This window comes from Diuraphis noxia, unplaced genomic scaffold, assembly GCF_037042655.1.
Source record: "Diuraphis noxia isolate RWA-SAM2 unplaced genomic scaffold, SU_Dnox_SAM2 contig0001, whole genome shotgun sequence".
Classification (NCBI taxonomy): Eukaryota; Metazoa; Arthropoda; class Insecta; order Hemiptera; family Aphididae; genus Diuraphis; species Diuraphis noxia.
Genome location: NW_028301711.1, coordinates 43,509,953 through 43,535,340, shown reverse-complemented (window position 1 = coordinate 43,535,340; position 25,388 = coordinate 43,509,953). Strand labels below are relative to the sequence as shown.

Below are 25,388 nucleotides of genomic sequence, written 5' to 3'. Positions count from 1 at the left end.
CCTTTGTCCGAACTTTTAGATTATTATGAGTACCATCTTTTGCGATGATTGTTATAAGAGTTATAACGTATAAAGTATAAACCTAAACACAAATTCCAGATTACCATAAAATGTGTATGAAGAGAAAAAATTAATATAATAGTTATGCTTAAAAAAAAACCTATAACAGTAAAATGTTTATCAATCTAATTCATATTAAAAATATAACGAATAAAATGTTAAAATAAAATATTATATAACATCGTGTACACATACACTATTAACATTAAACGTAAAGCATAAACATATTGACCTTGTATTCAATTTTAGTTTTTTTTTTTTTTAAGTACAGGACAATTATTTAATAAAATAAATTTTCAAATATCCCGATTGTGTTTAGATAGATTTAAATAGACATAATATGCCACGTCGTTTATCAACTATAGGCATTTCTTTTTTATATCTTCGAATTAAAAGTTGCCAATTTTATAGATGTTTGTCTGATTAAGTCTTTCATTTTTGAAATGTAATCATTACATTGTTCGAATGAAAGTTAAAATAATATAGTATTTAACTGTAGGCCCCTAAATATTTTACATTTATAATATGTACATATTTTAGAGGTTTTGCAAGAGTATATAATTATCTTTCTATGATCTGTAAATTAATATTCTTTTTAACAGAGATTACGTAAAGTAGATATTTGAATAAATAATGTAACATTTATTTTTATATAGTTTTAGCAATGACTATGAAAAATAATTACAATAACTAAAAATATTTTATACTACTAACTGGAGACATCTCATAGTGCATATTCTGCTGTTACCGCTGTTTTAGTAAATTTTACTGTACGAAGTTTTAACTATTATAATATGTATAGTCGTACAGATATTAAATAATTAACCCAACTGTTTATTAACACTTAACACACTTAACACACTTAACACTCAGTTGATGTTAGCCATTTCTAGTTCTATATAATATTATATATTTACGCTAAGGCGATTTTTATGATTACCTAAACCTAACTATATATATTTTTTAAATCTTATTGATTTTGACACTGAAAATTATTTATATTAAAATGCTAGTGTAAGAATAATTAAAATAATATCTACTTATAAATAACAGCATTTATATAATGTAGTACCTACCTAATCGAAGTATTATGTACAAATAAGTTGATACATTAAATTGTGTGATAAATGTCATATTTATATAGTTACGTATATTATATAAATTTATATTATATTAAATTTATACACCAACGCTTTATTCAGATTCTTCGTACATTTTGACATTTGTTGAAACTCTTGAAATCGTATTAGTGTTTAAAAGATCAATAAATAATATTGTAGAATGATAAACGTTACCTGCGAAATACATATAAGAATCATATATTAACATTATACACATTTACATATAAATATAGATAATAAAATATAAATAAATACATAATACATGTAGGTAATAACTAATAGTCAGTACTCTACAGTACAGCGATACAGCTTCATAAATATACAAATAACTCAAAATGGATCTGTTTATAGTTTTGAAATTTTATTAAAATACATTTTAATGAGATTATGCGACTGTTGATGTTTTCTTAGCGCATCTGCTTTAAATTAATATAAATGTATAATCCTCCAATTTGCGTGCTTTGAAAAGTTCTCCATAGTATTTAGCAATTTACAGGTTTTATATTTCTATAAACTATAATCGATATTAAATAAACTAATCAAAATATTTCAAGTTAAATCGACTTTTTTCTAACTATAATTGTCAAATGAAATACTATAATAAACTAAATGTTCAACACTAGGCATAATATTGCTTCTGAATATAATACAATATAAAAATGTGTATTCATTTGTTACCTGTGTATTAACTAAAAATTTGTTAGCTTATGAAATTTAAAACATTTACAGATACCTACTTATGATGTGTTTATATTTTTTAATATTAATTTGGTGCAATTTAGATTTTTTTTTAAAATAATTCTCCTTTTTTTCTTTGTAAACAAATGAGTAGTTCTACATTTTAAAAAATGAGCATGTTACAAAAATGTTCGTTATTATTATTATTTTTTTCAACTGTGAGTTTATTAGATTTCTGAAATATTATTTAGGTTTATATTACTCGATCTTGTAAAGTTGTTTTACAGCTCTATGACGTTCTTAGTTTCTTCTGCTATTTAATTTAACTTATTACATAAATTATAACTACGTTTATTATTTTTTACTAGTATAGAAACAAATAAATATTTCATTATCACATTTTTATCGATAACTAATAGATCCAATCAGACTAAGTAATAGGTACATTGAAGATGAATTTCAGGATAAACTCCTAAAAATTAAAATATAAAGTAAAAATAATTCAAATCGACTAGATTTTGCTTCAGTGTTGCCTGTTATGTTAACCAAAATATCTCATAAAAAAATTTTTAATATTTTGTGTTACATTCATATTCTAAATAAAAATAATAATGATCAGCCAAAATTTAAAAATATATTAATGAAAATGTACGGACAGGATATATTAGAGCCAGTTAACTAGATGTGGCATCACTATTGTCACGCTTAACTCACCTCTCGTCAGTTATGATATTAATACGAATGATAAATTGTTTCAATTCAAATAAACAATTCTGATTGGACCTCTATTTACATTACATTCTTGAAAATAATTAATCTGTTTTTCATAATAATTTAATATCATCACTTGTATTATTATTTAATTGTCATTAATGTAATTGCGTCGAGTAAGAAAATAATTAAACAATAACAAAACTATTACCTATATGATATTTAAAAAAAAAAAACACCATTTATACGATTCTTTTAAAAGACTTTATGATGCATACTATGTATACGTTTTTAACATGACATGTGGTCTTAGAAGCAAAACTGTATCAATTATCAACCCTCAAAAATGCTCGGATGCTATCAATTGTTAAAATATAATGATTTCGAAAACAACAACATTTAATAAACAAAATTAACATTTTCCAAGAATTTACAATCATCATGTCATTCAATCGATAAAGTTGTACGATTCTAGAAATAACAGTTGGTTGTAAATAGTTTTTATGTTAAAAAAAAGGGATGGAAATACATTTATGGATACATTTTTTCACTGCCTATTTGAAAACGTTAAAATATAGTTTTATGAACATTTGCTACTAACCTACGAGAATAACGTCATTATAATACAATTCTTCAATATGAGACCGTTATAACTTATGTATAAAAAGTTTGTAGCTTTCATTTCAATTCATATAATATTGAGTATAGTATAGTAAATATGTTTATCTCGAATTCAAGAGAAAGTAATACGTATGAGTGGAACCTGCAGTGACCCGTTTTGTTATACTCCCTTGCATATTTCATCTTTTTTTTGAGCGAAGAAAATTGATTTTGTTTTATTCGAGTGTGACCAAATAGGACCACATGTGTTTTCAATTGTAAAAGTGTCTTCGCTGCGGCATCGGATAAAAGAGTATAATAAAAGGTCGACCAATGAGTATATGATGCATATTATAATATCGTAACATATATAGTGAACCTTATACCCAAATGGTGTGGTACGTGTGCCAAAACGTTTGCTGGACATTAAAATGTGTATGCAATATAATAATATTATTATGGTATGAATAAAAACCCGAGTTTGATCCACGCGCAGTGTTACCAACTTGTCGCGAACACGTCTCGAAATTTCCATCCAGCTGCAACGACACCTAATATTCTGCACCAGCAGGAGCCCCCTGCACCGAAGAGCACTGTCTACAATTGTGCTAAAATATTTATTGAAAAACTAAGCAATCTTTTGGATTTATTATACATATTATTGTTAATGTTGTATATTTGACTTTCAACAGTCTTTTCAAAAAATTGTTTAATAGAAATTTTGATTTTTTTTTTTCTAGTTAAATCATAAGTAATATACTATCACAATTTATGTATTATACCACTTAATTTAAACAAAACTTTCATTGTATATTATATTTTCTTTATGTTATTAGATGTCAAGGTTATTTATCTTCTTTTGTGAAAGGGCTTGTCCCGTAAAATTGTTATAAATAAATAAATAAAAATCGATGTGCACACTGAAAACACACTGTTGCAGCTTTGAAGGTTAACACTTTGAACTTTGAAGACCTTTAAAAAAAAAATATTTAATCGCTATTTTTGACTTTCGTAAATTTAAGTATTCAAAATTATTTAAAATTAAATAAACATTGAATTATTTTCAAAACGTATAATAATATTTTTTCAATTAATCAATAAATATATTTTATTTATCAATTAATATTGTATTATTTAGCTTTAAAATAAAAGCTACGTTTAAAACGCTCTTGGATTTATATTTACATTAATCATTATTAGTAATACGGTTATACTTACTCAAAAGATGAATAATATCAATGAAATAGATCAAAATGAAAAAAATGTATTATACTATATTATGCTCTTTAATTTGTATTTTGTGCATTATTCTAGTGATGGAGGTGCGTATCATACAGAGTATTGTAGTCCTGCTGAGTGCGATGTTGATGTAAATATTGAAAAGCATAAGAGCACAAGGTACAAATAACCAAGTCTTTTTTAAAGTGCAGCTGAAGATATTTTGGAAACCTACGTATGCAGTCTGGAAAGCTAGATAAGCGTACCTACTTCAAAATTAATTTGTCCACAATTTAAAGTGTTTATATATGATTGTATCGTGCCGGTTTCGTCAGAAATTGTATTACAATATGTTAAACTATAACAATATACTTATACAAAACTATTTTTTTTCATCAATATTTAAAACTGATAAGTACAAAATGATGATTATATTATATATTATTATATTATATTATATATACGCATATAGAAGTATGCAGTGGTATGCAGATAAACATTATAAGATCCGATTTTATGGTTGACAATTAACACCCGAAAACATCAGGATATTGGTGTCTAGTTTAATTTGAAATTATGGATCACTTGAATTAAAACAGAATTCATATATTGTAGCATGTATATACAGGGTGATTCTTTTATCAAACAACACTCATTATTTCAAAAACTATTGAATTTTTTCAAAATTTTGGAACCATCTTGTTCTAGAACTATATATTTTTTAAATATTTTCACCCTTATATTTATCAGGTTAACCATTATCAACTTTTGATTTTCAAATGACAACCTATACTTAAAATTTGATAAACTAAAAAGGCTATTTTTTCAATGAATTTTCACGTTAAAATTTTCATTTTTCGTCAATTCGTTTACAAGATATAGCCTCCCAAAGTTGGGTGGTTTTGGGTGGTGTTTGTGTGTTATAGGTGTATGTTAGGTGGTATTTACACACAAACACCATATAAGTGTGTTTGATAAAAGAATCACCCTGTATAAGCACAAATTGATCTACTAGATTTTATGGAATACATTTTGGGAGGGAGGGAGAGAGCTTAGCACCCTTATTAAAAGTACAATGAAAATGCCTTTATACCTTTCAGCTACTATAATGAATAAATCAAACATCGAAAAAAGTGCTCACATTATTTTCAATATAAATGCGTTTATAAACAAATTTACCATAATTACCAAGTTGAAAAAAAAATTGTATTGTGGACATAATTATTATATTAACTTTATTATTATTATAGATGGTAGGTTACAGGTTAATATCAGTATCACTGATTTAGGGGTGGGGGTGTAGGGGCTCTATCCTCTAGTCTAAACTATCAACCTTACAACTAAAATTTTAACAAAATATGTATTTCACCTGTCTTGGAAACTATTGGGAATAATAATAATTAATATTGATAATTACTGTTATTGATTTGAAAACAGATCAAATTCTAATATTTATATTGAGTAAACAATATTTCATTGTGATAACTTATTACATTAGTGTGTAAAAAAAATAAATTTTACTTATAATTCATAACATCCGCATGAGTGCATAACCACACAATGATTATGTTGAATTGTAGACATAATGTTATTCTATACTAAATTATTTTTAGTACCTATAACCATAATAATAATTACTAATTTGCAGGGCGAAGTAACGTGATTACTTGGGCTTTATATTAATTGTCATTCGTGTGTTTTTTCAAAAAATATTTATATTACATATCCAAAATGTTCGAATGATTGTTTCATTATTTACTTACTCCGTAGAAAAATATTTATATTTATATTTAATCATCAATAGAGCAGAGTGCTTGGCTATTCTTATAATATAATATGTACGAGTGTACGATCAACATTTCATCAGATATATTATATATGATTTGAAAAGGTATAGGTAAAATGAAAAATTTGTACTATCTTGTCTATCTTATAGTATTTTTTCTAGACCAGCGGTCATTGCTGAAGTGAATGACAGTGTATCCTTTCGAGACACTATGTATAGATAATACTGTTGCGTCCAGGGACTTAATGAGATTGAGTTAATTAACTCCCGAAGACATTGATATTCTCATTAATTGGTTTTATTGACGTATGAAATATAAAAGTGATTTTGTGTTGTTTATTTCATTAAGTGCTTTTCGTGTTTTTCATTATCTTGCAGTTATAATGTGTGACTCACACAGTGTGAGTACTTATACATAATTTATAATGAGGAAGAAATATCTTATATAGGACGTATAGGACATAGGTACATGAAAACTTCTCATTTCACATAAAATGTTTTATATAAGTTACAACACATATCATAATATTTTCACATTTCTGGATGGATAAGTTATACGATGATGTATTAATTTCTTTATCTTACAATTCTGATGATACTTTTTGACAAGAAAAACCCTGTCAGTCGGTTTTATGAGAAAACTGCGTACGGCAATGCTGTTATTTGAATTCCATAATTTATTCAAAATTAAGAGACAGTCTTACATAGGTACATTTTAATGTAATTGCATGGGTTAATTTGTCATCCGTCACGACTCACGCAATGCACTAACGGCGATTCAAGCATCGGCAAATGATGACAAACTGTTTCATCGTAGCCGTCGTTGCGGCTTAACTATATAAATAATCTTGTACATTACGGCACGCCACAGGCGCAACTATGGTCTTTTTTTTTTGGGGGGGGGGGGGAGGGAGGCTAAAATTTTATAAGTTACACAGAACCACTAGTAAAAAAATTCGTAAGTCATGGCTTACTTTGTAATTTACATTTGTACCTATTATGTGGAAGGTGGACAAATATTTGTGAGAGCTAGACAAATATTTGGGGACTAAGCTCTCCCCCCCCCAAAAAAAACCTATACATTTATTAAATACATAATAAATACAAGGATATATGTTATAATTATATGTATATATCAGATAACGAGAGAAATAGAATGAAATTTACGATCATGTTTCAAACTACGGGCAGTTTTATATAATATCATATACATAAATTTATTTCTTATTTGTATATAGTTGTAGAATCGATGTAGTATTATGCAAGTTATAAGTTGACTTTTTTTTTATTACCTATTTATATATTTTGTTAAGTAAATACATTTGAATTCTTTATATCATATATATAATTTTAATTAGTAATTATAACTATATAGTTATATAAGTACCAGCTAGTAGGCACTCGAACATACTATACAATATTTAAGTGAAGTTGAAATTTTCAAACGTGTTTAAAATTGCCGTATACGCTGAGTGAACTTTTTGAAATTGAAAAAAAAAATGAAGTGCAAACAATAACAAATCACACTATGAAAGTACACAATATGAATTTTTTTTAGTATTTATAGTTTTAATTATGTATTAAAGCGATTTTTATATCTTAATGTCTTATTAAAATAATTAGCATAATAAAGTACATTTGTAAAGAAAATGTGTCTGATCGGTAATTTGTTGTGCACTTGATTATCAAAAACATTATTTCAACACGTGAAATACCATGCAATATATCATTATCACTTACAGTCTTCGAAATTGTTGTAACTAATTTGATCGTTTAAATTAGTATCATTATAATGACGCCTGAGGTAGGGGTGTTAAAAAAACCACTTTGTTTTCGTGTTTAAAGTTAAACGAAATTTAAAGTCGAAAAAGATTAGGGTGAGACGGGTTGAAAAAAAAATAAACAATAAGGAAGAAGAATGTTTTCCCATTCACACCGACCCCATTTTCAAAGTTTAAACGTAATTTTACATAAAACTTTTCAACCGACTGTATAGTTGTATAAATATAAATAGAAAAAAAACCTCGGAATTCGTAATATTCGTTTACAAATATAAAACAGATTATTAAGCACATTATTATGTTTTTTTTTTTTTAAATACCCTCACTAAATTTCATCACTTTAATAAAAGATTTTATACATTTAAAAATGTTTTTTATTATTATTATTATTATTAGATTATTAACAGAAGAAAAGCGTATTCATAAGGATAACAACTGTGCATTAAATGTAATTGTAAGTGGGTAATGTTATATTATAAAGCTATTATATTTATTAGTCAATTCATAATTTTTTTTTTTTAAACGTTAGAGATATTTTGCGCATGAATGGAGTTGCATAATATTATAAATTAAATATCCAACCTAAGCGTTTTTTATGTTGTTTATTGTGTAAATCAGTGGCGTTTTTTACCAGTAGATTTTTTGCCGTTTAATACGACACTGTATAGGAAAGCCACAATGAATGCCGTATACATATATAGCTCGCTCAAATGTGTGTACGGTTGTATGTCCATGATACAATAATTTTCCTATTATACGTTTATAATACGGAAAAAACGACAAATTTAATACACTCGTCAAAATTGTGTTACGTCTTGATCGATTTTTATTTTTTTTTTTAGTTTAAAACTACGACAAGTGATAAGGACGTATACAAAATATATACATTCATGATTGTTTCCGGTATGAAGAGATAGTTATGCTGCGGTATACATCGTATAATATGTGTGTGTCACGATATTTCTGGGGGTCGTAAAACGACTAAATACGACGGCGAGTATAATATGTAAGTACCTACGGGGTCGTGATTAAGGTCGTGCAAAAAAAATAATTCAACAACATTGAACAAATATATAACCACGCTGTAATAAGCAAAAGAAACATCGGCAATATGACATAGTCATCTGCAGAGTATATCCGTATATTAGTACGTATTATGATGTAATCATGTTTTTCGACGACGATATTACACTAAGTGCATCGATGACATTTTCTCTCATATACAACACACACACAGGATTAGACATAGTCTTGCATAAATGATTACCGTAAAATAATCGAGTCCAATTTAAGGCATTTTTAAACTTGTGGCGATGAAAAAATGTATTATTTTCAAATGAAAACCTCAGCCACTGTTTTTTTTTTTTTTTTTTTTTTGGAAATTTATAATGTATATTATCGAAGATGACAAATGAGACGTGAGCATGATGGTCATTGGTCGACGAGTCGGTCTGTGCACAATATATTTTTATATTTTGCTTGCGTTCGTTTTAATTCAAAAATTTATATCGCATTGTGGGATCGGTGAAGTGGTCCCGAATCGATGCGAAATGCATAATGTTACGGGTTCGTTAAACGATTTAATAATAAATTCACGACGGCCCGCACGAGAACGAATTTACCACCATCGCCCGCGCGGTACATAGCCACGCCTGCACCTGTACCAATATATATGTATATATTATACGGATTATTACGGACATCTTACTTATCGTGATTATATCCTAAACATTATGTCACGTATTTTTTTTACCTATACACCTAATTGGTATTTTTTACATTGTACTTTATAATGATATTGCAGACCATTATTATAATATTTGCAACTGCATAATATTTACGATTTATTTCTGCGTGGGGTAGTGATGATCAGAGAAAAATTCAGCCTGTGTCAAACGGTCGGGGGAACTCAACTTTCCTCTAATAATAAAAAAAAGTAATAAAATAAATACATCGTCGCAAAACCGCAATACATTCATCGCTTCGCTTAGAATCTAATAGGTTTTTGGGGGTAGATATATATCAGTATATCACCCGAATCGCACCCCGTAAAAACACGCCTGCAGCAGCGTAATATACGGAGCACGGCCGTGATTTCCCGATTTTCCGTTCTCCTGTACAGCTCAAATGAGAAAATGCGACCGGAAAGCACTTTATAATAATAATAATATATAGGCTGGCGCTCGCGGATACACATAAGTATGAGAGTATATTACCCACCGTCAGGCGTCAAGACGATGTTATATATATACCACCTATGCGCAATAGTTTAATACTTGGCAGCAGAAACTCGTATTTAGGTAGTATTATATATAATAAAATCATAATTCCGTATACTTATCGGATGTCAGTCGTCGTGGATTAGGTAAGTCATGTATACGTATAATATATAAACGCGTCATATTATATACATACATATATATTATTATGGAATTTGAATTCGAATATCTGCACACCGCGTGCTGCAGATATATATATTATATTATATTACGTAATGTATGGACTACTGGACCAGTTAAATGATTGTAATCTGTATTTTTCCACTCCTCCCCCCTCATGGTATCGCTTACGAATATTTAATATATTTCATAATACTTATAAACAGTGTGCATATTTTCAGTTTCGAGATTATGCGCATTGCTATCTCGCGAATTCTCGACGATACGCGTAGGTTTAATGCATTCCGATGATATGCACTTCTTGATGTACAAGCATCGTTTTTATAAATCGTCTAAATGGATAATATGTCTACACGTCGCATATTCCTTAACAGCTATATATTTGTGCGCATATACGATAAGCGATTTGAAAACCATCACGCGCGATAAAAGTCACAGAATACAGAGCGCGTATTATTCTGTGAGAATTTTTTATGCTCGCAATAACACACATATAGAGATATTATTATTATATTATAATATCATAAAATTCATAACTATTATGTGATGCGTCTGCAATGTAAGTGTGTAACCGAACCCGTGGACTAGAGAGCGGAACGCGATTCATGCTATATTATAATGATATGATATTATTGTAACGCGGAAAATAATCGGAGAAAACAAAATTTAATCAAACGGCATATTATCATACAAATCTGGTACATGTATATCAGACGTCCTGTTGAAAATATTTTTATTTTTTATTCATTTACATTAAAATGTCTCAGCATATTACATGCTATTACAAGTCAGTTTACAAATTACGATTACATGATTCTATTACTAATTATAATTAGGTTAAGATTATATTGTGATATATATGTATACAAAAACTATTAAATTATTGATTTGTATTATGCGTATGATGTTTATTTTTATTGTATTTGAAAACAAAACAAAAAAATACAGTACATTCGTCAATATTTCCCATAGCAATTGAGAGTATAAAATTGATTAACATGTTTCAAGCGGGAAAACTATATGTATACGAATGAAAATTTTAAAATTCAAAGCGTTTTATCAATTCATAAAATGTTTGTTCGACATTTTGAAATTCTTTATTTTCTCTCGTTTCGATTTTTTACGATATCTTAATTTTTAAATGAGTCATGACTCATAACTTATGATATGCCTAATGTATAAATATTAAAAAATGCACATAACTCATTTAAAAATTTAAAAAAAAAACACACACGAGAGAACACAGAAAATGTTCTTACCTAAAAGTTTGATTATTGGTCAGTTTACTCTAATATCAAAACTAACAGCATACTATTGAAACTAGTGATCGAACATTTGTTATGTAGTACCTGCAGCGTAAGACGGAGACAACACTGCAATATGCGTTTGCAACGTATTTTTGATGAGACATATCAACATAAAGTATTACATTTAAAACATTATGTATATAATAGGTACCTGTGCAGAGTGACGTTGTATTGTTTTTATCAACACTTATTATTTGATTCACATCATACTTACGCCGTATTGAGTATACGTATATCGCCATAAATTTACACCACAAAAACCATGGCCCGCTACTTAGGGGGTGGTTCCGCCCCCACAAACATCCGTCTTAATTACTCATCACACATATATGCATATTATAATATGTGCTATTACCACCAACGATCATTGTATATTAACTGAACGATCCGTAAATAAATCGAACAACTAAATATATTATACAGAGACAGTTTAGGACGTTAAGCTTCGGTACGGCTCGTCGACGCGTCACCAATCATGCATCGACGCATATTATACCTTTAATATTGTGTGTTTATTGTGAGACGGTCTAATGCAATTAACAATAACATACGTCACCGCCATATTATAAGCTTCGTTAATAACAATAATTCTTATTTCGATTGCGATTATTGCTGTGCTCGCGCGTGTCGGCGCCTGTTAAATAACATCAACAAAACGTACATGTTTAACACGGTTGCGGCGTTCGAATATACATATTATAAATAGGTACAATATATACCTATGTGTATATATATATATACGTATTTGAGTGGTATATTTATATAATATTATAATAATATCCCAACGACACGCGTTCAGATGACGCTCATTATTATTACGTCCAAATTGTTATTATATTGATTTTGTGTATTAGGATTTTATAATTACAGCGACGACTAGTGCAAATATTATCATACAACAGAAATAATGGTGAACAAATTCAGTTCAATGCATTTCACTCAACCGGCGCCGGCGAGAGACTTCAAGTACCTGCATAAGAATAAAAAATAATAATAACGCGTAACCTGCGTATATGTATAGTGTTTATCCGTATATATATTTATTATAACGTCAAAAACGGTCGGATGTATAAAAAATCGTTTTTTTTTTTTTTTATTTAATATTAAAGTGACGTTGATCTATCCACCGGAAAGTATAGCGGAATAATAATAATAATATATAATATTAAATTCAAAATCAACGTAGGTGGGTACACGCCGTCCCCGAATAACGAAACTGATGAAACTATAATATAATAATATACTGTCAAAAGAGCAGTCGTTGCATTCGTATAATACACACAAATATAATGTAAATTATATTTGTGTATGGGGTATGTCGCTTCTATATAGACAAATAAACTTTCGGTAAACGAAGTTGCAGATTCTCATCCTATATACATTGCTTTTGAATTTCCATATTCATTTTTAAAGTTTCCCATCGCCAAACGAATACCAATTTACCTTTCATGTTCTCTGCAGTTTTTCATCTACTTACTAATTATTACACTCTCCATTAAAGCGTCTTGTGCTGCGCATTCCAAACCCATGCCGTTTTTCTTTTTGAACTTTTAAATTGCACTTATTTCAATTTCAAATTATTAGCTATTATAATAGATGTATATTGTCCATATTATCTTATATATTATACTTATTTCTTGTTTCAACGGGTTTTGGTCAGTTCAGCAGTTTTATAATAAATTACCATGTATGTACGCATCGTCGATGTTACAGGTAATTTGAATTTCTCAAATTCTTCGAGCGCCGTCCAAAAGTTGAAGTATGGACTACTGATTAGTTATAGACTTAATAATGTGTATTGTAGTATAGAAGAATTATTCTAAGGAGAATTTAGATTGATATCAGATACACATCAGTGACATCACTAGCACACCAATTCTTTCACACGAAAAACTGTTTATACTTAACACTTATTAATATAATGATACTACCTTTGACTTTGGCTTAAATCACATAATATACCTGTATCATATAGGCTATATATGTATACATTACATATACATATAGTCGACCCTCAAATTTAAATCCCAACTTGTGCTTAGTAATTTTTTTACTGAATACGACAATCGAGTTTCGAGGAAATTTGTTTTTCGTTATTTTTGTCTTTATTTTTGTACTCGCTATAAAACGACAAGTGAAAAACACTTTACGATTAGATTTTATGGCGCGCACGATCTATACTACACAATATAATGTATATTATTTAATGTATTTATACTGTTTTTGATGGATGAAACTCGGAGCGTAACACCCTTTGTCGTCGTACATGACACAATAATAATATAGAACGAAAATCTTACGTAATAAATATTAAACACTATTATAATAGTTGTGAGTATTATACAAGGCAGTAAAACTTAAGCGTCGCGATCGATTACTGGATCGACAGTCGTGGGACACAGACGAACTGCTGCACTGGTCGTTTTGCTGGCGAAATCCTAAGCGCTACGGTAAGTAAAATAAAATAAGAAATTTTAATATTATGTATAATTATATAGACCAACAGACTTCGGGTTGCCAGTTTATGTCGACTTTTTCTGCTGTTATTTCTGGAACAGTTTTCTCCCAGTAAAGTTTTTTTTTTTTTTTTTGTAGTTGGCTGGCTCTTTTAGTATCTGCGCTGGGTTTAGTTAATTTAAACGATCGCAAGATGAATGTATATATCATATATATGCATGAACAAGGAACAGTAAACGCCAATAAAATTACCGTAGAAATATTAAATCCGTTATACGCTGCTGTTACATACGGAACTGCAGTTAGTATAATATTATTTGCTGCAATAAGTAAAACGCCAGCATAAAATTAGACTGATGATTCAAATATTATGCATAGAAAGATAATATTTTAATACGTTTATGAACCGTTTATTATAGCCGCTCAGACGACGAGCAGAAAAAATATTGTTATTTTTTTTGGCAAATTTATTCAAAAAACTATAAAAGCAGTATAATATCATAGTCAAACAAAACCTAAAATGCGTTAAATATATGTACCACCACGTATTAAGCTATTGTAATAATTAAGTTACCAACTTATTTTCGAATTCCTGTCCGTATTATAAAATATATGACACGGCAGTTCAGGGACTCATCGTATATAAACTATCGACTATCGGCATGGATATGATGATAATAATATTATATCATAATACTTTAGTGATAATAGGTAGTCACGACGAGTGACGAAAGTCTCGGATACATTTTAGAACAATTCATTGAAATAACAACGAACGCGCTGAAACGTTGACACTCCACAGATAAAGGAAATACAGAGTGTAACAGAAAGATATGACAGATTTGTGTAAGATTTACATGAAAATCTGTCATATCTTTCTGTTACACCCTGTATAAAAAAAAAATAGACGATCACCGTCTGACTTTTACCCATATTATACTCAACTATATACGTATACTCGTCGTTACGTAATACCTGCACTATAATACCATTGATTATAAATTAAAGGATTTAGAATCAATGGTAATACGCACAGCAATATTATTGTCGACTGTATTATAATGTAACGATAACATACGAGTCGACATATAGCTATACAGGGTGTCCCGCGAGGATTTACCCATTGCGATATCTCACGAAATAATGGAGATATCGAAATTGTGGTTTTATAATATGATTTACTAGGATAAGAACTACAATTATTTCATTTTTTAATTTATTTTAATGTTTTTGTAAAAAATGTAAAAAATATATTTTTTTATTTAATTATTTCCAAAAATATTAAAGATAGCCATTTTGTAGAGTTTATTTTTCTGAAAATATTGACGTTTCAAAATTTTATTTTCATTAATTTCCTGATTTTTAATATTTTTTCTAGTTTTGAAGAAATAAAATATGATTATAATGTATGACTATTAGGAACACGGAAGGTATTCGGCCGGCCGTATGGGAATGTGCGCGGCGCGGCGGGTTGATAACATTACGGTGTTAAATGTTAATTATAATAATTCGAAATTTTTCTCAAAACTAAAAAAAATATTAAAAATCTGGAAATTAATGAAAATAAAATTTTGAAACATCAATATCTTCAGGAAAATAAACTCTACAAAAATGGCTATCTTTAATTTTTATGGAATAATTAAATAAAAAAATATATTTTTTAACTTTTTTACCAAAACATTAAAATCAATTAAAGTATGAAATAACTGTAGTTCTTATCCCTGTGAGTCTTATTACAAAATCAGAATTTCGATATCACCATTATTTCGGGAGATATTGCAATGGGTAAATCCTCACGAGACACCCTGTATATATAAGGCGTAAAAATAATAATAACGAATACCAGCCAAATATAATACCTACCTATATAATGCATGATATTATAGTGATCGGTGGCGGTGGCGTAGGCTTGGAATGCATATATATATATATTATGATAATATTAATTATTATTGTATATATAGGCAATGCGTATTATATATACGAGTAGGTCGTCAATACTGGTGTAACGAGATCGAAATTCGAAAAGTATAAATTACATTGGACCACGTATTATGTTGTCCTTTCGTCATTCGTCATGTGCAGTATGGCCAGTATGTATATATATATATATATATATATAATGAACTGAATATTGTTACTACCTATCGTGCCGGGACAGAGGCGATGGCTCGCTGCAGTACATAGATTTTACAAACTTTAATAATATTATACATGACAAATAAGATAGGTTCCATCACAGTTATTTTATACCCTCGCTCAAATATTTCTCCACTTCACCTATATATCGTATAGTTCTCCACTTCTTATTGATTGACATTGTCATTGACGCTTATAAATAGAAAATGTTATAAATTTATCAATTCAGTGTAGATCAAAAGATAATTTACTTTATCACCGTAATTCGTAAATTATTACAGATTTATTTCGTGTAACTACTTAGCTACTTATGTCACCGAATAAAATATAATGAGGTTGAGGTGTATTGGAATGCTTAGTTTGTTCAAGAACGTTTATTCGGTTGAATAATTTAAATGTAACATTTCTCTGTGGCAAAAAAAAACACCGAGTAAAAATAAACTTTTTAATTTTCTTATTTATGCAGCATAGTACACAATATAAATTAATAGTTGTTATACTTAACATTTTATTGAACGATCTAAATGCCTAATAAATTATAAAATAAATATAATCCATAATAATTATTGTGAACTCAAAAAATCAAAATTTTATAATACATTAATAATGTCTGATGATGAAATGCGGAAAACAAAATCAACCACGGAAGTGGAGAACTGATACGTGGGCCGGAGATGAGGGAGATGCGCATGCTGCGCAAAACTAGTACAACTGTGATGACACCAATCTAATTTGTCATGATATTATATAATATATATATATAGTATATTTAATATTATAGGTATTATGTTGTACCTTGTACGTATATAAACACGGCAAAAATAAACCAGAACGCCGTCGCTATTATCTTTGGGAAACTCGCTCGCCATCGCGCCATGCCAATTATACGTGTAATTTTTACAATATATAATGATATAATATAGGTGTAACATAAGTATCACTATCGTTATTCTTGTTATTGTCGTTTTGGACAATACTTATCGTGTGCCGACACTATAGGATACGAGACAAAATTTAGAGTACACGTGCGATCGTACAGGCCAGGGAAGCTGCGTGCGGAATACAGTCATATAATATGTTATATACAATAAAACGATGGCTGTTGCATCATAAGCCCAACCGACGGAATTGTTCGCTCTCGACAGTTTTCGACGTGTACCTGTAGAGACACGCTTGTAATAATCTACATTTTTTATGATGGTCTAGAAGAATACTGATGGAAAAGTTAACCGTAAAAATGTGGTCCATTAAAAAGTCACGCTACCACCGCATTCGAACTGCATAGACGAACGTAATATTAAACTAACCTAACCTTATTCGTGTCTTCGTGTTGTACAATATTATTTTCTCGTGTTCATCACTCTGTTCCCGTTTTTAGGCGATGTTTCGTTGATTCTGACAAAGTCGAAGACAACCTGTATACCTAATAAGCAGTATCTTATTAGTCATCATAATTTTGAAAATTTAAAACAACATAGGAATAGTTTGTCATTGTTTCAATTTAAATTGATTAAACATCAATTTGTTGTATTTCAATTTAATAAAATATTTTTTTTTATTTTTTACCACGAATTATTATATTATATTTAAATTAAATTAATTAGACATAAAAAACAATAAATTGTATTATTCAAAAATGATTTAGAATCGTATTTTAATTTAAAATTTTAACATATTTTTAAAAATTTTCTTAATAAGTACATATTTTTTATATTATACTACATATTTTGGAAATTTAAATTACATATATTATGTACATAATTTTGGTTTTTATTACATATAGATCCCAGCCCTAGTCATTATTATATACTACGTTTATAATTTGATGGCGTTAAAACGGCTTAAAAAATGTAAACCGTTTTAAAAGTTAAAGCGTTCGCATTATGTAGTTTAAGAACTTAAAACCGATTTAATTTCAAACCGTTTTAACTCTATCATAATATAAACGTAGTAATAATAAGGAGGATGTAATAATATAATATTCATTTTAAATCATTTACAGTTGCACCAAAGTAGTATTGTGCAGGACGCGATGTATTACAATCGGTGATTAATCAAACCGAAATAAATTCCAATTAATAATCACAGTAATACGCACACCACACACACACACACGGACGCGTGCACGAAAAAAGTGATGCGATTCTTGTACGAGTGTTTCAATGTAAGTGAAAAAAATTTAAGCCGTTAATCCATGTGACAGAGATAATGACGGAAGAATGGAAAATAAAAACTAAGTGCCACGAAGTCCACGACAAATGTGTTTTGTCTTAGAAACTCTCATTTTAAAAAGAGTTTGATTTCTGAATAATATATTATAAATTAAATTCATAGCGAATTTAAAATAAAATAAATTCCATAAAATGAATAATACATCGTTTTATACTTCTAAGTTTCACAACAGAAATGTTATGTTCTGATGAATAATTTCAACATAAAAATAAATTTTTTACATTCTTTGATTGACGTTTGGCGATGATAAACATAATTTTCAATAAAAACTATGTATACCTATTGACTGCTCAGTGAAATAAATAACATTTCTTATAGTATTATTTTAAATTCATAGAAATTTTACAAACTAAAAATATGTTAACAATTTGTTAAAGTATGTTTTAAAACAAAAACACAAAAAATATGTATGAACATTACATTTCATATTAAAATATCTATAAGTAAGAAACAACGCGTAAAATAAAATTATTAATATTATCCAGAATAAACGTACAATTTCAAACAAATACCTGATATTGAATTTTCAGCTTGTATTCGGAGTGTAAACTAGTAAAAAATAATTGTGAAAAAAAATTAAATGAGATAAAAATACGCAAGATGTTGAAATATACGATTTTTCATTGTCGGTTGTATACGAATTTTTTCATTCTTATCAAGAATAACCCGTGTCGATGTGAGGGTATAATGAGTGTCGTATACACTTGGCGAATTTTGTATTTTCAACGATTCATTGGTGTGGAAAAACGTTGTGTTCATATACTACTTAATATATTATTATTTATTACGCGGCAGGCCACCATATAATATCTCTATCGTATCATGGGCACCTGAGTTGCAGACTTGCAGTATACAATCGATATACGCGCGGCATTAAAGTGATATTTTTTTTTTATTTTTATTCGGTTATAGAAGAGCGTTTTTAATCTCCGACACCCCACAACGCCCTCCCCGTCCATAGACTTTTCTCTATAAATATGCCACACACACACACTCGTGCGTGCACATAACCTAAAACGTGTACGAGTGGTCCGAAGATTTTCCGCTGTATATGATATTATTTTCTCAAGTCCCGTGGAAAACCATTATCGCGGGAACAAATTAAATATTGTCACGCGTCCACGACGGCGGTGGCGCGCAATATTTATCTAAAAAACAGATTTCAAATCGAACAGCGTTGTATAGAAGAATCTATATTGAATTCGTTTATTTGGATTGGGCGACGGCGACGAGTTTTCGAAACGTGTGTCACTCGAGCGGCGCAAATATTATATTATTGTTATTATACATTATACGAATCGCGTTCGTCGTCGCCGCCGCCGCCGCCACACCGACGCCTACGACAATAATAATATAATAATATAATCTTCGCGAAACGAAAATAATAATAATATAATAATGTTGCGTACGCGTTTGCGTTGCACCGTATATATTATTATATACAGTACAAACTTATATATTCGAACACATATATATATTCAAGGTTTAACTGATAGAACTGACATTTGGACTAACTTTTTTTCACATTAAAATATTTTTTTTTTCTTCATTACGTGAACCTAGCACTACATGTATAATACATTTTTTACGTTTTATTTTTTAGTAGGTACTGAAAATAAAAAAAAATCAATTTAATAAAAACAATGTTGTATAAATTCAAAATAGCCTATTTGTGAATCTGATTATAAGAACAATTTTGATGTTAAAAAGAATTATCTAAATCAAGCAGTTTAAGAATTTTTTTTTAAATTCAATATTGTTTTGATAAAATTAATTTGGAACACTATAACATTTAAAAAAATATGATTTTTGAGAATTTGCTGACATGAGTATATTTCTAGTATTATATTAGTATTATATTATATTTCTAGTATTATTTATTTATCATATAATATTATTAATTTCTAGTCGTCATCTCCGTTGTATAAAATATATAGTATAATATGCCTAAACCCATCTCCTTCAATCCACCACAATACGCGTTATATTATAATATTGTCATTATATCGATGGTCGTCGTGGGTGAAGTCGACGACGCCGCCGCCGGAAGAAAACTAAAGCGGCGTGTTGCGGCGGTAAAATCAACGTAATTTCCATTTTAAATTCGTATACGTGACCGACGTTTTAAAGTCGAGCTTAAGTGCGCGTGAAAGGTATGTGCGCGTATAATTTTACGTGATTTCACGGTGGCAAACAGTATCACTCTTCGACCCGCCGCCCATTAAAGTTAAACGCTAATTAAACTATATTATATACAAGGTGTCACAGATTGAACCGACTTTTGGAATAACTTTTGTTCAAATCAATATTTTTTATTTTATTTTTTTTTTTGTTCATTAAGTGACCCTAGCTATATGTATAGGTATGATAATTTTTTTAGTATTGAAGATAAAAAAAAATTTTAATTTAGTAAAAAATTGTTTGGATAAATTCAATATAATATAGTCTATTTTGTGAATCTGATTTTAAGAATAATTTTGACAGTAAAAAGATTTATCTAAGTCAAGTAGTTTGCTTTTTAGTATTTTTTAAATTCAATATTATTTTGGTTGAACCAATTTGGAACGTACCTAATAACTTTTTTTAAAACATGATTTTTAAAAATTTGCTGACGTGAGTATATTTCTTAAATTATTTACTGATCAATGATCATATAATATTAACAATTTTTGTCATACGTTTAATTAGTATATATTTTTTATTCTATCAGGTCTTTCTGTTACACCCTGTATATTATATATAGTATACATATTGTTCATGACGCAGGTTATATAAACAATATATACTATACATAAGATTTTGAGAGTGTATATATAACTCACCCCCGTAAGTATACACTATATAGGTATATAATTATATATTATATACCTACGGTCCGTCGTCGCTACCGTAAATCCTTAATTTACTGATTACGAATTCGCGCCACACGAAAACCGACGAGTAATTGTTTCGATCTCTCTCTCACTCACACCCGCACAAAAATGTTCGGTGCCAAAATGCCAATTATTCGTATGATTCCTGCACAGTATTATATGCAATCGTTATTAAATGAATTAGCGACCGTGACTGTGTAGGCACTATCTGCTGCATCTGCCGCAGTGGTGATGTCCCAGCAGCAGTGCACAAACGAAATGCAATAGAATAATAATAGTAATATAATAATGACAATACATCGGACTATGTAATGCGGAAAAATACCTTATTAGATCGCATAATACAATCATATGTATAAAAGTAAATAATAATGTCATATATATATAAATTGGCAGAGGACCACGGCACGCACGCTAAATATTTATGTATATATTATACGTACCTGTTACAGATTTCAGCGACCGGTATCTTTTGTTTTTTTTTTTTTCGTTTCCGGTTCTGGTTCCGGTATCTACTTTATTATTTCATTATTATTATAAACCTGAATTTACAGCTATGCAATGCATCGTGTCCTGCAATCAATTAAATTTCATTGTGATTGGATGTTATTACGTTTTTGGTATACCATGTAATGACACTAAGTCACAACTGAATATATCATGCAATAGCTGAATGGACTGTACAGCTCAACTTCAAAACCAATATGGTTTCCAGTTGTAACCATGTTACCAAGCCCTCACACGACTGTACCACACACGACGTAGCTGTGAATCCGCGGCTTCAGAGATTCTGGTTTCGGTTACTATTTTTGAGAAATATAATTTAATAAGGGTTTCTACTTATTATTAGGATTCTGAATAAGACTGGTATTAACGGTTCCAAACAGTTTTTTTAACGTATTCATTCAAGTTTCCAATATTTTGAAGGTTTTGGTGTTCTAGAACCACAGTTTAAGCCACCAATTCAGCGGTGATTGTACTGTTTCTAGTGTAGACTATATATACTCCCCCTAGAATTGAATTTTTAATGATATTTTATAATTTAAAAAGCGTGATTTATATGTTTATCATATATATAATAGAAGTTGATATAAGTCACAAGTTCTAAAAAGTATTCGCGTTTTTTATTATGACTCAAATAACCAGATAAATCTTTAGTTCTGACTAACTTTGTCAAGTAGTAGAGGGAAAACTCGAATCACACAAAACGGCCTCAACCCACTGATCCCTAGAAGTCTAAATTATAATAAGAAAGTCTAAATTTCTAAAAGCCCCTATTGAACCGATTCAGTTCCTGTCACAGAGTGACGATGGCATCACGATGTTACTAATACTGGTCAGAACAAATGGCTTAACTTTAATTCATGAATAATTCAACGATGAAGGTTGAAACCGTTTTACAAAAGACAAAAATACATTAACCGCACTTTTAAGACTTTCGCGTTCCTACATTTTTTATTCTTAAATAAATATACTCCTTGGAAAGTTGTCGCACATAACGTCGGGACTGAACGGACCAGCTGGAAAATCGATGACATTAGTTTTAACGGTAAGTAGGTACTCCGCAAATTAGTTCAGATCGGTTCCAGGCGGATCGTAACAGACGTATAATTTTTTTTCAAGAATATTTTTGTAAATTCCAAATCGTTCCGCGCAGCTTTTGGAACACTCAAAACGTATTGGCAATACCTGGATGACCGGTAAAATATTTCTGCTTCCCTCTATATATTATGATTCCATAATTCACTTTTTATGCCAACTCACATTCATTAAAGTCTAAAGAGATTACCAAATTTTCTATTCATATAAAATAGGTATTTTTAAAAACTGTTTCATACATACATATATTACGTTACGTTTCGGTTCTAAGTATGAATTAATTTAAAAAAAAATTAGAAATTATCGTAATAGATTATACGAAATACTAATCAATATTTTAATATTATACCTTTTGATATAATATTGTCTACTACTCATAACACGCGTGATAAACGCATAACGTACACACCTGCGGCAGAGTCACACGAGATGGTCCAGTGGCTGCTATTACAGCCGACAGACAGAGATATATCCATCGTCGCAGTGTAAGAAATAATAAACAGGTGTGGGTGTGTGTGTGCAGGTAAGTGTACGCATATTTTATTATTATATTATATATCACCACGAATTGCACAATAAACTATTTTAGTGTAGGTAATTGATTTAATGTAAATAAAACGATACCTATGGGCTATGTTCAAGAGCCGAGATAATAATACCTCCATCCCTCCATGTTATTATTATTGGAGTGACGGTTCAAAGATATCATAAATTAGTATTCTTATAAAATCAACAATGGTGTATATCCATCACGACAAAGATCGAAGGACGGGCAAGACGGACTTTTTTACATAATAATTATATTATATTATATGAATTTGGGGCCTTATATACGCCCAGACAAATCTTACCGATCACACTAATGTCCCTAATCATGAACACTCTCTTCACTCTGAATACTTTAATGAGCCCGACTAGAGCGTATTATTATGATATAATTTTATATTATTATAATATATAATTATTAGAAGACAATATGTAGGAGTTATCAAGTAAAAGCGTTATGATCGATCTAGTTATGCGTCTAAGTGGAGGTCTAATTAATTGTACTTTTATATGATTCACAACACCTGAATTAATAATTATTATTTTTTTAAGCCTCGGTGTCTATGGCCATCGGCATACTAGGAGTTTAAGGTTAACAATTTTTAAGGGTACAGTATTTACATATTACATAAACAAGAACAGATTATAAAATATTCATAAAATTGGTTAAAAAGGTCATCATAACGTGACTTACATGGTATCTGGCTGGAGAACTTCCGACATGATACTAGATACCCCTGCAGCTTCTTGTTTATCCGTTTCATGGAAACCGGAAACAGCATTCTGATTAATATTATACATAAACATTAAATGTGATTGTAAACGTGCAGTTTATGTGTTGTTGTTTGAAACATTGAAAATTGTTATTTCTTAACGCTATGCAGTTAATTAACATCAATTGTCGATAACAGCTTAAACAGACAATTATTAACTTTTCAATATTTTACTGATTTCCAGAACAATTATATAGAATAGACAATGTTAGTAATTGTCAAATAATATACATGAGTATTTTATTATTATAATTTATAGGTTAAATCCCTACAGATTAAAGCATTAAACTTAACATGGACAGAGAGATAAATAATATTAGTACCTCGAATACCTGCACATAAAAGAACACCACATTTCTCTATTTCCATTTCCCATCTCCTTTTGTGTTTTTATTCTAATTGTTTCGGCTTATTTTTCTTTTTTCATCCGAGCACAATGCCGAGTAATTAATTTTATTATTTTAACTCATTAATCTTGTCCGTGAATATTTGTCAAATAGGTAGGTACCTACTTTGTAAACAATCGTAATTCGTATATCAATATTTAAGTACCTATACGATTTTACGACCAAGTTTTACAAGACTGTATTTTTTGTGTGATGGAGTGTAGACGGTTTTTAAGACATGTCGCTACATGCGAACGCGAATGCGTTTAAATAAGTTTACATAAAAGTGTATATATTTTTTATTCGGTCTTAGGTCTTAGTGGTCTTAAAAAATAATATTATGTAATATTTAAACGAAATTCAAAAACAAAATTATTGTCATATGACTATGATATATATATTTTTTTAAGTATCAGCTAATAACTGCAAGTCGTTTTTATTTTTGACTTAATGTCTAGTGGCAACATTTTATCCGAACGTAATAGAAACGACTGCTGCTGCAGCTTGCACTCTCGCGGGGTTAATATTTAATAGGATTTTTTTAATGGGCGTTCCGATGTTGGACGATATAAAATTGATATAATCGTTTACGTCGTTCATAATCTTTTCCGATTGTTTGCTTTCTTCGTACAAATATCACACGAAATATAAAAAAGTAAATCGTTTGACAATTTACCGTAAATGAGTATCAATTTTAAATTAGCTGTTGTTGTAATAATATA

General features: G+C 29.4%; 1 long non-coding RNA gene across 1 annotated transcript; it reads right to left on the bottom strand.

Moving 5' to 3' along the window:
* Positions 1-1,273: 1,273 nt before the first annotated feature.
* LOC149060728 (uncharacterized) lies at positions 1,274-24,373 on the bottom strand. The gene is made up of 4 exons (XR_016189452.1): positions 24,202-24,373; positions 21,806-21,935; positions 17,565-17,680; positions 1,274-1,355 (listed from the first exon to the last, which is right to left on the bottom strand). It is a non-coding gene; the product is annotated as an uncharacterized LOC149060728 (long non-coding RNA).
* Positions 24,374-25,388: the final 1,015 nt, after the last annotated feature.